General features: G+C 43.4%; 1 long non-coding RNA gene across 1 annotated transcript in view; it reads left to right on the top strand.

Annotated features, from left to right (window-relative positions):
- The window catches only part of LOC130680374 (uncharacterized), a 30,299-nt gene extending 14,002 nt beyond the window's left edge, over positions 1-16,297 (top strand). The window contains exons 3-4 of the long non-coding RNA XR_008993363.1: positions 13,593-13,693; positions 15,100-16,297. This is a non-coding gene — a long non-coding RNA (uncharacterized LOC130680374). The remainder of the gene's footprint in view (positions 1-13,592; positions 13,694-15,099) is intronic.
- The last annotated feature ends 380 nt before the right edge of the window (positions 16,298-16,677 follow it).

Genomic DNA, 16,677 nt, shown 5'->3' with positions numbered 1-16,677 from the left:
GAGTGACTTTCACTGGCCACCCTATATAAATAGCAGCTACACATCCAACCACGAGCTCTATATCTTTACCCTGCTCCATTTGTTTTGCAGCACACACCACCACCTGACACGGTACATATTTGTCAGTTCATTCATGCTGTCTCCCCTGTAGAGTCCAGGCTCCACGTGAGCGGGAGCGTTTTCTGTGCTGGGCACTGTGCTACCTTCCCGGTGTTGTAGATGCTTAATCCACGTCTGTTGAAAGAATGGACTATTAAACATAGTCATAAAAACCACATTCCTTCCTACCTTGCTTTGCCGGAAAAATCAAATGACTTTACAAGCCGTTTAAACAGGGCTGTGTTCCAAAGTATAATCTTTCTGTGAAAAAAAAAACAAAAGTCTGAGATTGCCCTTTCCTCTTCTTTTACATCTGCGTGCACATGCACACAATGGGGTTTTGTTAGGATGTGTTGCTACTTTCCCAGTCCGCTGGGGTTGGAGATAAAACATAGCAGTGTCCCTTCCCTCCTCAATGCGTTAAGAGATTACAGAAGAACCCTTTCCAACTTCCACGGTGACGGTGTTTTGACTCTAATCCACCTCTATTTTCCTCTTCTTGACCCCTCAATTCGATGGTGGTTTGGAAGTCAAGTGAAGTATTGTTTCAGCCACTATGATACTGGAAGGGGGAGAAGGAGAATCTCTGAAGGCTGATGTTTACTTCATAGCAGGATGGAAGGTGCAGACAGCTCAGTTCAGGGTTTCCCTGTCTCCTGCAAACAGCTCACAATCAAATACTTTTGACGGTAAAGGAAGGCCATTCGCTATCGTAGTGGGCTTTTTAAATTTTAGATAATTAGAGAAAGTACTCATTTCAAGATTGCAGGGAAGCATGATACTGTAATAATATTCATTGCAATGGAATTTTACCTTTATGATAATATTATCTATGTGGCAACGAATCTTGCTCCTCACGGCTCCATGTCTCTAATTACTTGGAGAAACATCCTAACATTGTGATATTTAAGGGCAGGCTCTATGTGACTAGGATGTTAACAGACTTCAATGCAGAACCTTTGGGATTCAAATAAACTATAAGCTACTGAGCTCACACTCAAAGCTAAAAAACCGTAATACGCTTTTTGCACGACACTCCTCATTTCTCACTTTATCACCAACACTCTCTGTGTTAGAAATGAGTCAGAACTAGAATTTCCCCCAAATTACAGGCGGAATTCTAGGAAGGTAAACAATGTCTTATGGTCACACAGCTAGAGAAAATATGGCCCAAATTAAAGCCCAGGTCTTTTGGCTTGAATGCCCAACTGTACTTGCTCTAAATAGCCCAGAAAAATTGGAAGTGTGCCACGGACCACAGGCACCACATCCCCCGTGGACTTTAATTTCTGTATCTCCAGATCAATAACATGTAACATGTTATTTGGACCATGTCAGAAAAGGTGAGGCTTTGTGAAGGCAATTCAGATGAGGGCAGAAGTGGAAACCGTGCCCCTAGAAAGCCAAACCAGGCCAGTGGCTACTGGGGAGGAAGCCCTGAATCATACACTGAACTGAAGGGAGTAGACGTCTCCAGTCAGCCGACCAGGGCTGGCCAAGCATTTACTCTGAAACCCTCATGGATTCAGCAATAAATCATTGTTTCCCCTTTTAAATTCTTCTGCTACAATGAAGAGAATTATTTACTTCATGATTAATAGTTCCCTGAAAGTATTCATATAGGCACATTTCTTTATCGTCTCTTTCTGCTCTCTCTCTTTCCCTCCCCTTCTCTCTTACCCCTTTCTATCTTCTGCCTCCCTCCTTCCCTCTACTTTGTTTTCTCTCTCTCTCTTTTTATCATAAGCCTTTTAAATCCTCAATCTTGCTTGGAGTATTAGTTTTCTATTGCCGCATTACAAATCACCACAAAATTAGCATCTTCAAACAACATGAATTTATTATCTGGCTGTTTCTGTAGGTCACAGGCTCAGCAGGGCATGGCTTGATTCTCTGCTCAGGATCTCACTGGGCTCCAATCAAGGTGCCAGCCGGGGCTGGGCTTTTATCTGGGTCCTCTTCCAAGATCACTGGTTGTTGGCAGAATTTGTGTCTTTGAGGCCATAGGCCAGAAATACCATTTTTCAGGGATTGAGAGCTGTCAGCCAAGGACTGCTGTCAGTCCCAGAGGCTACTTGCGTTTCCTTGCCCTGGGCCTTCTCTAAGCCATTCACAACACGGTGTCTGCTTTCTTCCAGAGCAGCTGGGGGATGTCGTCTGACTTCCTCTTCTGCAACCAGCTGGAGAGAAGTCTTTGCTTTTAACGGGCCAATGTGATTAGGTCAGGTCCACCAGCTGCCAGATAACATGACCTGCTCACTGGAGTAAAATCCATCATATTCATTGTCTCAGGAATTATGCTGCGCATGCATACAAATGGCATGGGAAATCTTGGGGACCATCTAGAATTCTGCCTACCACACTTAGCAACGGCATACTCCATTTGTGTGGCATGGAGCCTGCGTGAAAAATTTTTCTTTTTCTTTCCAAGAGATGGATCTGCCCTTCCACTTTAAACAGTCTTCATTTGTCCTCCGAGAAGCCTCTGTCTCTCCGGCCATTCCTCTGTAAGCCACTGTGTCGGTTCCTCTTCAAGCCCCAACCTCTAAATGCTGAGTTCCAAGCACCCTGGCCTCTTCCCTTTACCTACAGAGATCTCATCCACCTCGAGCTTTGAAGTTCCATCTGTTCCCAGCACCTCCCTAGCTCAGATTTCTGTAGCTCAGATCTCTCCCCCAGATTCCTGACTCAGTTCCTTCCTCCATATCTCCACTTGCTGTTCAATAGGAATATCAAACTTAATATTCCTAAGAATAAGTGACCCTTCTCCTTCCCCATTCTGCAGATTTCAAGTCCTCCTTATTGCAGAAAATGGCAACTCTTCCATTTTGACTGCTTATTTAGGCGAAAACCCATAGAGTTTTGTTTATCTCACATATTCCTGACCCAATCCACCAGCAAAATCCCTTGGCTGTACCTTCAAAACAGGTGTAGAATATGGCAATGGCTTACCTCCACTGCTAACAAGCTCCCTGGCTTTGGCTTTTGCAAGGGACACCTAACTACCCTATTTACTTCCATCTCTGTTCACTGCTTCCCCATCCAGGCTATCCTCTCTCCACAGCAGCTAGAGTGATCCCTTTAACACATCAAACATATCATGCCACTCCTGTGCTGAGAATGTGGCAACGGCTTCCCAACTCATCCAGAGAAAATGCCAGTGTTCCCTAGGTGATATGACCTCCTGCCACACCGCTACCCCTGGTTCTACTTCACAACCCTCTCCCCTTGTACATGAGGGAGAAAAGGAAGAAGTGTTAGGATGACCTTGCAACTCTTCAGAGAATGAACAAATTCAGCCCGTACAACACCAGGGTGGGGACAAAGGAAGGCCTTCATGGAAGAAAGAGATTCAAATGAAAATACATTTTCTTTCATCTCAGGAGCTATAGAATAAGTATGGGCCAAGTGTCATCAGCCCTGATGGGATCCAGAAGATGTCTTCCCTCCCTACCCTTTTTCCCAGAAGCCAAACTAGAATCCCACCACCATATCTTGGTTCCTACAGCTCTCCACCCAGGCTGCCCTCACCTCAATGTCTCAAAATCTTCTTCAAGATCCATCCAAAGCACCTTCCTCATCAAATATTTCTTTATTATTCCATGTCACACACCCTGTCTTAGATCATTTGTTCTCCCCAACCTCCCCGCACCCCTCCACCCCCACCACTGCCAAGCACACTTCCCAAGCTTAGAGGGCATGGTATTGTGTTATTCATGAAGCCTCCGTAGCACTGAGCACCCCATCTCACCAGAGAAGATGCTCATTGTATCTGTGGGATGAGACTGGATTGACTCAAAATGTTGCATTTAATTGGGAAATTAGGCAGTTAGTTAGCCAACTGCTTCATTGTTCCAGGCCTTAGGGACTGAGCAGCAGGCCCCTGAACCTCTGGTAGTTGGATCAATGGCCTGAGACTACAGTTATCTGTGCAACTTGCTACAAAGGAGCTCCCAACCAACTGAGGATTCTATGATTTCATCAAATATAAGGGGGTAGGGGGCAGTCAAGAATGATCGGGGGGAGAAAAATCCTCTTATTTATAAGTACATTAAACTTTCTGCCTATTTTCTATTTCATACTTACTAGCTGTTTTTTTTTAATGTACTCTTAAATCTTTATGAAAAACAACTTCTTTTCTATTCAAGTGGAATAACAAAATTCACCGAGTGTTGCCCATAGCCCCTGCTAATGCTTCCAGGGGAATACAGCAAAGGGCTACTTTCCTTTAGAGTGTTTGATTTGTTCTTTCTCCATCCTGTAATTTCCATCCACACCGGAGAGCCAAGTGCTATGTGGGGCTAATTAAACACTATAATTATCCATGAGCTATGGCCCAGAAGCAGAGAGAAAAATCTAACACATGTCTGATTGTAATATCAGGTAAATACTCAAGATCTGTGACTGGTGAAATGCAAAATATTCTATTCATTTAATATTCTTGATGAATAGTGAATTAGTCTAATCACATTAGCTATTCTATTCATTTATTAGGTGAGAGTGATTAGAAGTGAATAGCTGCAGAAAAAATCCTCTCAAGTTGCAAAAATTAGACTTCTATAGTTTTATTATGTTTATTTTCAACTGAGGGTAATTGTCTCTAGCTTGCTCAGAGACTAGTCTACACCCCTCCCCTATCTTCACCCCTCAAAAAAACTGAGTGCCAGTTACAAGTGTAGAGAAAGCAGATAAGACAAAGCAAATCTGGCCCACAAGTGCTCATATAGATTGTATAAACATGTAAAAATATTGCATACAAACATTGTACTTCCAAGTACGTAACTATAGTATTGTTTCTTTTTTTTTTTATTAAGGTACAATTTGTATACAATAAAATATATAAATCTTAAGTGTATAGCTCAGTGCACTTTTACATTTTTACATATATATATGTATATATATATATATATACCTGTGTAGTCACACAGTTCAAGATACACAGTTCCTAGAGAGGGTCCCTTATGTCCTTCCCAGTCAGTAAACACCCGTTTCCCAGAGGTCACCAATATTCTAATTTCTACCTCCATACACTGGATAGTCAGTTCTTAAAGTCACACAAATAGAATCATACAGTCTTATATTAATATTTAAAGAAACAGTATGAAGTCATTTTACTACAGAAAGACAAAACTAAGGGAAGAGCCCATAATCATCCTCCATCACCAAAAAAAAGAAAAAACATTAAATTAAAAAAATTTTTAAGTTAAAACAATGAATAAAAATAATACAACATATCAGTAAATATTTCAGACACTATAGGTAAGTATTTGGGAAAGCCCTCACGTCTTCAAAAGTCACTTATCAGTAAGCAGACACTGCTGGGTTTTCCCTTATTGGCCCTTAAGATGCCCCCCTCCATCCCTCTGCCCACTTTTCTGGCCCCCAGACCTTTGGGGGCTACGTCCAAGGCTCCCTGGCTCCCTGTGTCTCCCTGTCAAAGAAGGCACTTACGCCCCCGGCTCTTTCCCTGTCAGGTTGCTTGGAGATAGCTGTGCTTCAGGCAGCCTCCTGAAGCTAGCTAGTGTCTCCAGGAGCAGAAATGGCTCCTTCCGTTCACTCCTGAGGCCCAGACGGCCCTGATTCCCGGCTTTGGCTTGCCCTGGTTGCTTCCACACCACTGGTTGGTTTTCCTTAATCCTTCCCACACGTTTGTAAATAGCCCCTTCATTAAACTCTCCTCAGTTCGTCCATTTGACTGTGCTGTCTTCTACCCCTAATTACCATCCATGTTAAGTTTTAAATAGACTTTACAGGAAATTTGCATCTATCATGTACACAGGCTCTTAACTGCTCCATAGACAATAAACTGACTATTTCTAGAGGGTTTATTAGCCACCTCCCTCTAATCAAAATACACTTACATCACCCATATCCCTCATTCATCCTGATCTTTAAGCACAATAATAAGTGATCCAAAGTCTGTAGTATATTACCTTGAAGCTTTTAAGTTAGTTTTAGCATTTGAACTTACTCTCTTGTTGTAATTTCAGGCCTTGTACATACAGGTGCTTTGGAAAAAATTATTTGCTTTTCTCAGCAAGCCTAGCATATGAAGGGTATGGAAAAGAAACGCTCTGCCAAAACTTCACATGGAGCGAGAAGCAGCTAGAAAGAGCAGCTCCACTGCCTGAGAGCAAAGGTCTACGGTTGGCATAGACAGAGAAGGTCAAGGGGCCCCCAGCATTTATTGAGTCTGTTGGGTACCAGGCACTGTGTTAAACACTTAATAGACATTAATTTTCACATTAGCCACGTGAGGTTATGGGGTCAGCATAACTGAGGAAACTGAGAGATCCGAGACGTAAATCTATCCTCTATCTGGGTTCAAAGTCCCACATTTCTAACTCCGCCATCAAGGAGACTGGTCTTCAGACATGAGTGGCTGGAATCAACATGGCTGCAGTGGGACTGAACCCAGGGACAAGAAAATAGTCAGAAAAAACAATAATTTATTTTAAGCATCCAGATACCTAAATCCAGACTAAATTCATTGTGGAGTGTGAAGAAACTCTGATGGGCTGTCAGAACAACCATCTCATTTAAAGAACTGTGGAGAGAACCAGAGACATTCCCCATGAAATAACAGAGACCTGCAGGGAGCCAACAGGATGGCTCTCTAGGGATATGGCCATCTCTGGGGCTGCAGAGGATGGATTCAGAGCTGGGAGTGGAGGCTGCAGTGAATGGGGCTCTTGGCCTGTCAGTTTCACTTCATTCATTCACTTATTCAATAAATAATTATTGAGAACCTGCTATGTGTCAAACACCGTACTCAGTGCTAGTAAATAAATACAACAGTGAGCAAGAGACAAAGCGCCTAATGCCATAATACTCATGGTTTTGTGGGAATAGAAAATAAATAAACAAAGGAGTGTATAATAGGTCAGGTACCGGTAAGTGCCATAAAAACCAAAGCAGGGCAAGGAGGCTACAAGGAGATGAGAAAGGGTGTCCCTTTTATATAAGGTGGTCAGGTCCAAGTCTCTGTGGGGGGTCTCTCCTCTGAAGAAAGGAATGATCAGGGGGAATTCCTGTGGATATGCAGGAGAAAAATGTTCCAGGCTGAGGGAACAACATCTGCAAAGGTCCTGAGTGCATGTTTCACCATTTTTGAGGAACAGCACTGAAATTGTGACTGAAGTCAGAGGATCATACTCAGAGGTGGATAAGGAAAGTAGTAACTAAGCTTCTGCCTTAATCAGCCAAAGACAGCCTGGGTAGGGACTCAGGCCCTTCACAGGACTTTACTTTTTACGTAGAGTGAGAAGGGAAGCTTTTGGAAGATTTTGAACAGAGGAGAGATGTGATATGACTCAATATTTTAGGAGGATCACTCTGGATATTATACTGAGAATAAACTATAGTTGAGTGGAGGGGGAAGTAAGGAGACAGGAGGCTGTTAAAATGATCCACATGGGATCAAAATACCAACAGCATCCTTCAATGAACTAGAACAAATAGTTCTTAAATTCATATGAACCACAAAAGACCCCAAATAGCCAAAGCAATACTGAGAGAAAAGAACAAAGCTGGGGGGATTATGCTCCCTGACCTTAAGTTCTACTACAAAGCCACAGCAATCAAGACAATTTGGTACTGGCACAAGAACAGACCCATAGGTCAACGGAACAGAATAGAGAGTCCAGATATAAACCCACACATATATGGTCAACTAACACACGATAAAGAAGCCATGAATATACAATGGTGAAAAGACAGCCTCTTCAACAACTGGTGTTGTGAAAACTGGGCAATTACATGTAAGAGAACAAAACTGGATTATTGTCTAACTCCATATACAAAAGTAAACTTAAAATGAATCAAAGACCTGAATGTAAGTCATGAAACCATAAAACTCTTTAAAGAAAACAGAGGAAAAATATCTTGAATATGAACATGAGCAACTTTTTTCTAAACACATATTCTTGGATAAGGAAAACAATAAAAAGTGAACAAGTGGGACTACATCAAACTAAAAACTTCTGCACAGTGAAGGATACCATCAGCATAACAAAAAGGCATCCTACAGTGTAGGAGAATATATTCATCAATGATTTATCCAATAAGAGGTTAACATCCAAAATATGTAAAGAACTCATATGCCTCAACACCCAAAAAACAAATAACCTAATTAAAAAATGGGCAGAGGACCTGAAAAGACACTTCTCCAAAGAAGAAATATGGATAGCCAACAGACACATGAAAAGATGCTCCACATCATTAATCATCAGGAAAATGCAAATAAAAACCACAATGAGATATAACTTTACACCAGTTAGGATGGCCAGTATCCAAAAGACAAGAAACAACAAATGCTGGCAAGGATGTGGAGAAAGGGGAACCCTCCCACACTGTTGGTGGGAATGTAAATTGGTTCAACAGTTGTGGAAAGCAATACGGAGGTTCCTCAAAAAACTAAAAATAGAAGTACCATTTGACCCAGTAATTCCACTCCTAGGAATTTACCTGAAGAAAACAAGATCCCTGATTTGAAAAGACATATGCACCCCTCTGTTTATCACAGCACTATTTATAACAGCCAAGATATGGAAGCAACCTAAACGTCCATCAATAGATGAATGGATAAAGAAGATATAGATATACACAATGGAATATTATTCAGCCACAAAAAGAAAAGAAATCCTGCAATTTGCAACATGGATGGATCTAGAGGGTATTATGCTCAGTGAAATAAGACAGGCAGTGAAAGACAAATACCAAATAATTTCACTCATTTGTGGAGTATAAAAACAAAGCAAACAGAAGGAATAAAAAGGTAGTAGACTCATAGACACCAAGAAGGGACTATTGGTACCAAAGAGGAGGGCTTGGGGAGGGTGGGTGAGGAGGGAGAAAGGGGTTAAGGGGCACTATAATTCACATTCACAATATAGGTAGATCAATATCATAATATAGGTAGATCAATATCATAATATAGATACAATATGGGACAGTAGTACGGCACGGAGAATATAATTAATGACTATAACATCTTATGACACTGACAGACAGTGACCACAATGGATGGAGGAAGGTCTGATAATATGGATGAATGTTGAACCACTGTGTTGTATATGTAAAACCATCATAACATTGTATATCAATGATACTTTAATAAAAAACAACAATAATAATAATCCACATGAGAGAAGATAGTGAATTGGACTTGCATTAGTGTGGCAGTAGAAATGGTAAGAAGTGGTTAGATTCTGGATATATTTTGAATGCAGGGCCTATAGCATTTGCCACTGGAATTGAGGTAGGGTGCAACAAAAAATGATGTGTCAAAGATGATCCCAAGGTTTTAGAGATGAATAAATTGTAGAATGTTGTTGTCATTAACTGAAATAGGAAGAGCATGAGAGTAACAAGATTTCAGAGAAATATCAAGAGTTTGCTTTTGGACATGATTAATTTTAGATGTCTATTAGTCATCCAAGAAGAGATATTAAGTAGGCAATTGCTGTATCAGTCTGGCTTTCAGGAGAAAGGCCTAGATGGATATGTAAATTGGGGGTTCATCAGTCGATAGATGGTATTCAAAGTGATGGTATAAGATGAATCCGTCCTTCCCGCTCCCAAGTGTGTATACATTGAGAACTGAGCCCTGTGGCACCCACAAATTTAGAGGACAGGGGGATGAGAAAGAACCATGCAAAAAAAGATTGAAGATGGACTGCCAGCGAGATGGGAGAACCAGAGAGAGGGTTACTCCAGGAACCAGGGAGGAAAACACTTTACGGTGCAGGTGAGATCAACTGTGGCTGACATTGCTGATAGATCAGTAAGATGGTGACTGAGAATCAACTGTGGTTTCTGGGACTGTGAAGGTCTTCGGGGACTTTGGCTAGAGCTGCAGTGGAGTAGTGGGAACACAGACCCACGGAATAGTTTCAAGAAAGAACAAGCGGAGAGATGATGGAGACAGAATGTACAGACAACTCTTGTCTATGAGTTTTGCTGGAGAGAAGATGGCAGGAATGAGGTAGGAACTGCAGAGCAGTGCAGGGGGAAGGAAGATGGTGTTGGTTGGAGGTTGGGTTTGAAGGTGGGGCCACTCCACCGTATTTTCAGGCTGGCAGGATCCGGTACAGCAGGGTTACATGCTGATGCGGGAGGCAGATGGAGAGCTGCTGAGACTTTGTCCTTGAATATGTAGAGGACAGGAGCTCTGGCACACAGTAGGAGGGTGTCCTTAGAGCCAACCAAAGCAGTTCTTATCTGCTTTATATTTTGCAGTTCCACAGAGGATTTCACTAGGAGAAACATGAGTGTTTTGCTGCTAATGTTAACAAAATAACTGATAACTATTTGCTTTATTTATCCATCACATGTTCCTATGAGTCTTTTACCCTCATTTTACTAATAAGGAAAACTTGTAAAAGTTGTATGACTTCATCAGTTTCTCAAAGCTTCTATGAAAACTCAGACTCAAACTAGCCTGGCTGGTTCCAAAGCCCATAAATGTTCCACGACATCAGAGCCTAGAATTCCCACAGAGGGTCCACCAGCTAATGAGAAAGGAAGCACATGGTCTTAAGATGTCAGGCAAAGAAAATCACAGCACACATAAACCAAAAAAAACCCGCAAACAAGCACTGAGGAAGCCAGAGCAGGCTGTGCGCCTGGACCTTCAGTGAGGCCTTCGGAGAAGATACGGTTTGTTTGATAGATTTGAAAGGCATAGTGATGAGATCATCAGGGCTTGACAATGTTACAGGGACGTCCAGACAGAGCTAGACTCGGAAACAGGGCTGCTCAGTCCTATGTGGATGAGAAGGAGCAAAGGAGTCCACTTGCAAGAGGTGGAGAAAAGCAGGATGGGGCTTCTCTGGGTTTCCCATCACTTCAGTGATTATTTATGAAGCTCCCACCATGTGCACAGCACAGAGCTTCACACTTAGGAAATAAAGAAGGGTGGTTGCCTACTAACAAACAAGCGAAAAAACAGAACCAGATTCATAAATACAGAGAGCAGACTGGCGGTTACCATAGCAGTATATTATGGTATGGGGGCAGGGGGTGGGCGGGATCAAGAAGGACAAACTTCCAATCACATGATGAATACGTCATGGGGATGAAAGTACAGTAGAGGGAAGAGAGTCAATAGTATTATAGTATCTCTACATGGTGACAGATGGTAACTACACTTATCGCAGTGACTGTCTTGTATGTAATGGTTGAATCCTTATGTTATACACCCAAAACTAATATAATATTGTATATTATATTACTATACTCCAATTAAAAAAAAAACAGGGGGACATTCTCCAGGAAATTACTTACACAATGAATAATCTGAATGTAGCTTAAGATTCCTAAACACCTGGATCAGTCAGCGTTCTCCAGAGAAACAGAGTCCACAATATATAGATATGGATATAGATGATAAAGGTATAGATACAGATATAGGTACTTTATCCATTTATTTCTATATAAAAAGATTTATTTCAGGAATTGTAGCTGCTGGCAAATTGGAAGTGGCAATTTCAGGGCAGGACAACAAGCTGGAAAATGGGGCAGAACTTGATGCTGAAGTCTTGAGGCAGAAATTTTTTCCTTCTCTGCGAAACTTCAGGTTTGCTTTTAAGAACATCAACTGATTGGATGAGGCCCACCCACATTATTCGGGGGCATCTGTTTAGTCAGTGAACTGTAGCTGTTAACCACATTTACAAAATACCATCACTCAACACCCAGATGAGTGTTTGATGAAATAACCCGGTGCTATAGCCTAGCCAAGCTGACACAGAAAGCTACCCATCACACATCCTATTAGTCCCCAACTTTATTCCATAGAAGCCCAAAGCAGGTCCTTTGTTTTAGAAAACATGTGCTTTTTTGGAGTTACTGTTTCTGATGGGATTTCAAGCTGTAGACCAGTGAGAGGCCAGAGGAGGGGCTGCCTCTGAGCCGTTGTACTGTTAAGAGTGGTTTATAAAGGTTCTAATTCATTGTAATTAATTTTTATTGTGCAGAGGCAGAAGGCTGGCAGCATGAAAGGGGGTAATTTCACAAGTCAAAATAACAAATAAGTAAATACAAATAGTCCCCAACTTCCCAAGAGCAGATCACTGTCTGCAGGTCTCGCCTTTCCTGATGAAACACAGATTCAGCCCCTGTTGCCCCACCCCCGGCAGCCCTGGGCTCTTGGCTCCTGCTTCCCACCAAGGTTCCAGGAACCTGGTTTCAGATGCCCCTTCCCTCCCCCATGAGGCAATGTTAGGGCCCTTGTCAACCAGATGGAGAGTAGATTTAGGGTGTTGAAACTACCCCCCAAAAGGCAAGGGATTCGCCACAGGGCGGGCCGGGGAGGGAAGCCCCGGTTTGTTGTGCTGGTTGCAAACAGGGCCACAGCTGCCAGGAGGTCCTTTGTCCAGCGGCCCCCTCGGCCCCCAGCGAGCTGAACAGTGCAGACACGTGTGCTGTATATTAAGCCTCATTTCAAAGCCACTGCTGTGGCCGGTGATGTGGGAGCCCGTGGGTGTGGGGTTGTTTGGAGCACCTGCACCAAGGGGTGGATTAGCGGCGATGGAGACAAGTTGCTGTGCTTGTGGGGCATCTTTTGTTTCAGAGGGTGTAGGAGAAAAGGGGGGCTTGGACTCTCTCGGGCAGGAAACCCTGCATTGGGGTTTCAGAAGAGTCTTGAGTAATGACCAGTGCAGGTTTCTCATGGAGGACTCATTTATCTGGGTGCCAGTGGGTGAGCCTGGCTTCCCAAGCTTGAAAATTTAGATTTATTGGGTGCCAGAAATTGGACTGGACACCATTTAATAGGTCCATGCACCATGAAGGTGAGGGTGGGGGAAGAGGAGTCAAAAGGGCAGAAGGATGGGGAAGGGACACAATGTGAAGGAAAATAGCAAAAATCTGATTAGCGCCATATAATTCCAGCCACAGCGGGTGGGAAATACAAGACTCTAGAGAAACCGGTATTTAAGAGCAGAGCTGAGATCAGATAAACCTGTGGGAAGAAAGAGATTGGGGGTGGGGGGAAAGTAAACAGTGAGTCTCTCTGAACTTAAGGAAGAGACTAGCTAGAGAGAGAGAGAGAGAGGGAGGGAGAGAGAGAGAGAGAGAGAGAGAGAGAGGGAGAGAGGAAGAGAGGGAGGGAGGGCCACAGACTCCTGAAGTCCGTCCGTACTAAGACAAATCTGCTGTTAGAAGGGGTGGATCGATAAAAAAGCCATTTGCTGGTTACAAAAAGAAATACATATATCTTGCTCAGCCTCTTGCTCTGAAACAGAAGAAAAGCTTTGGGATTTATGGAATGTGGATTTCCATACAGAGGCCCTGTAATATATAAATACTGGGCCAACCTCTGATGTGAAGAGAAAGGCTGAGGGGGGCCCGTGTGCAGGAGGGAAAGAGCGGAGGGAGGTGAAATCCAGACCCTGGGCTCTGTGCCTCAGGCCCCTAGTGGACATGGGAAATTTATCCCCCTTCTCCTAGTGCTTCTACTTCTTCATTATTTTTATCTATTTTCTCCCTAGGGCCAGAGGAAGCAGTGTAAAAATGACGTTGCAGGCTTTGAGACATTTAAACAGAAAACTGTAATGCGACCCAGCTGATCTGAATCTCTCTACTCACAAATGTAGGTGTTCATTCAATATTTATCATGTTTCTTCAGTGTGCAAAGCACTGCATTAGATTCCAAGGTGGAAAACTGCCTAATAGGCACTTCATTTATTCATTCATTCACTCAACAAACATGTGGGAACAAACGAGATGAGTAAGATCCATCACTTCTCTCACAGTGCTTCCATCCTTGGGGAGAGAAATGGACAAGTCGACGCACATGTACGGTACTCTGGAGATAGGAAAGAGGGCCAGCTGCATTCAACAGAAGAATCACAGATGCCTTCCCAGAAGAGGTGACTTACTCCCAGGCTGTACGCACCTGGAACTCAGGGGTTCTGCTGAACATCACATTTCTCAGTCTACAACCCAGATGTTTGGGCTACATGTCATCACACATGTTGGCATTTGGAAATGACGTTTTCCGGCTATTATATCCAAATACCCAACAGCGGTTGCAGAAGGAGAGCATGCATGTACCTTGTAAATAATGCAAGCATGTATCATGTAATAATTGCTTTTATGAGGCAATCTTCTTCCCTAAGACACAGATCATCAAAATTCTTTGCTATTTATTATACATTAGTTTATTGCTTTCCATCAATTACATGGTGAGATTTATATCTTTGCAGATGGCCAAGGTGGTGGGCTCGGTGGCCCAAGGCAATTAGATAAGGCCTTAAAGAAATCAGACTGTGAACAAGGCAGAAGTTTAATAAAATTTGAAACCCACAGCTGTCAAGCTACAGGAAGGCCCATGCTCACAAATATCAGGCAAACATGACTACAGAGATGGTTAGTGTTAAGCTCTGGGAAAACGTTTACATACCATTTTGGTGACAAGATTAAAGACTATGTTGGTGCGTGTGTGTGTGTGTGCATGTGCGCACATGTGCACATACATCTATGCATGCACATACACATGGTGTATTTATATTGTATTTGAGTTGATGCAAGATGTGCTAGAGGGAGGAACACAATATTGCAAACACAGCACTTCCTTATACCACTAGATCTTTTATTTCTCTCTCCTGAATCACCTTCATATTCCACACAAACCCCCAGACAGCTTACAGTCCTCAAGTCCCTCACCTCTGTAACCCCCCTCACCCACCCAAAAGTTTACTCTCTTATCCCTAATCCACATACATGTCTTTCTGTGGAATATGTTAATTTAAACAGCTAACATAGCCTAAAACTGAACAATACTGTCCTGATGATGCCAGAAGTTCAGGAGTGAATTAGCAACAAGTCAAGTGTAGATGGGGACAGGGACAACAGGAGAGAGACTTTTCCGATCAGGGAAAAGATGAAACAAGGAAAGGATGCATCTGAACCCCTGCAGAGCAATTTCAGTGCTACGGCAAGTCACTCCGGCATCCTCTTGACCTGAACTCAGTTTCTCTCTTTTCTATCTTCCAGAATCTTCTGTGATCACTTCAAACAGACTACTGACCTGCTTGCCTGATCACTTCGTGGTTACTCATTTCTGGCCATTTCACCCTCAAGATGGTGAGGTCCTAGCCTGAGGGGACCGTGTCTTCCCAGGGTCTAGCATGGTGCCTGGCATGTAAATGCCCCATGTGAAATGCTATCCAATAAACTGATCTGATTCCGTTTCTCACCTACAAAATGCACATTTGTCCACCTATCCATCCATTTGTTTATGCACCGTTTACTGGACAACCCGCTAGGTTAAATACTGTGGGAAACATACAGATGTGTCATCTAGTAACTTAACTTCGAATAACACTCCCTGCCTGCCTCCCAGAACTGTAAGGAAAAACAAAGAGACTGTGCCTATAAATGCGCTGTGGAAACTGCACATGCTACCCAAGGTAAAGGGTGGGTTTTATTCTTACTTATGATGTTTGCCATGCTGATGGCTGTCTCTCCTGGGCCTGCAAGGGTTTTTTTTTTTTCTCGCCAGTTACCCCAGTCTCCCTTCTCTGTAGCTCCCAGCAGACGTATTAAGTGTAATCTTGGAACTGTTCCAGGTTCTCTTTTCAAGACTTGACTGTTCAATGTTTCCTGCACACAGCAAGCGGTTCTGGCCTGGCGTGACATCAGGAAGTCTGAAGGATTCACTCCCCAAGTGTCCTGGGGTCTGAGCCCTAGCCCTTTGTCAAGGTTTCACAGAGCTTGCCTGGCGAGCAGGACAAAGGCCCATTACAGGCTGCCTCCGCAGCCCCACCAGCTGCCATCCAAGATTACCTGCTCTCTGACACCCTTGGGAGCACCAGCTGATGAAGCCAAGTCCCGCCCACTGCCCCTGCTTGCTTCCGGGAACAGCCTGAGCTCTGCAGGAGGCAGGCGGGCCGAGGCTCTGGCTTGGTTGATGGTGGAATTGTGCTCTTGAGAGAAGTCCACAGGAAGTTGAGCAACCACCCACAAACTCAGCCCCCTGCAGCCTTACTGAGCTATACCATGAGAGCTGACCCCACCTGCACTGCGTGGGTGCTAAGACCTCACCTGGTTGTGCACTGAAAACTGCCTCCCTGTGACTGCTCAGGGCTAATGCCTCTTCTCACTATGGCAGCTGCACAAATGGAATCCAGAGCCTTCTCCAGACGCTGAAGGGGAAGGAAGGAGCTCCAAGGGATCTTTGGGAGCACTTCCATTTAGACCCACCATCTCCCCCCACACACTTCCTCCCCCATTTAAACTAATTTGCATAATCGCAGACTGAACACGTGTGACACACTCTAGACTCAGGTTTGCATTTACACAGGAACAAGTTGTGTGCTTTTAAATGTGATCTTTTCCTGACTTGGTCCCCACCCTTTGTCTTTCTTTTCATTTACTCTCCCATCTCCTCTTCATATTTCTTTTTTTTCTCTGACCTTCCCACACCTGGTGGATGACATGGTCACTTGCAACCTCCCTCCATCAAATACCCACCCTCTTCCCTTGCCACGTTAATCCAATTGAACAAGCATATTCCACAGTAGAAAGGAAGGAAACTAAGATTCATTGAGCTCCTAGGAGGCACCAGGCATA

The sequence above is a fragment of the Manis pentadactyla genome, chromosome 13, assembly GCF_030020395.1.
Source record: "Manis pentadactyla isolate mManPen7 chromosome 13, mManPen7.hap1, whole genome shotgun sequence".
NCBI classification, from domain to species: domain Eukaryota; kingdom Metazoa; phylum Chordata; class Mammalia; order Pholidota; family Manidae; genus Manis; species Manis pentadactyla.
This window is presented reverse-complemented; position numbering and strand designations above follow the sequence as displayed.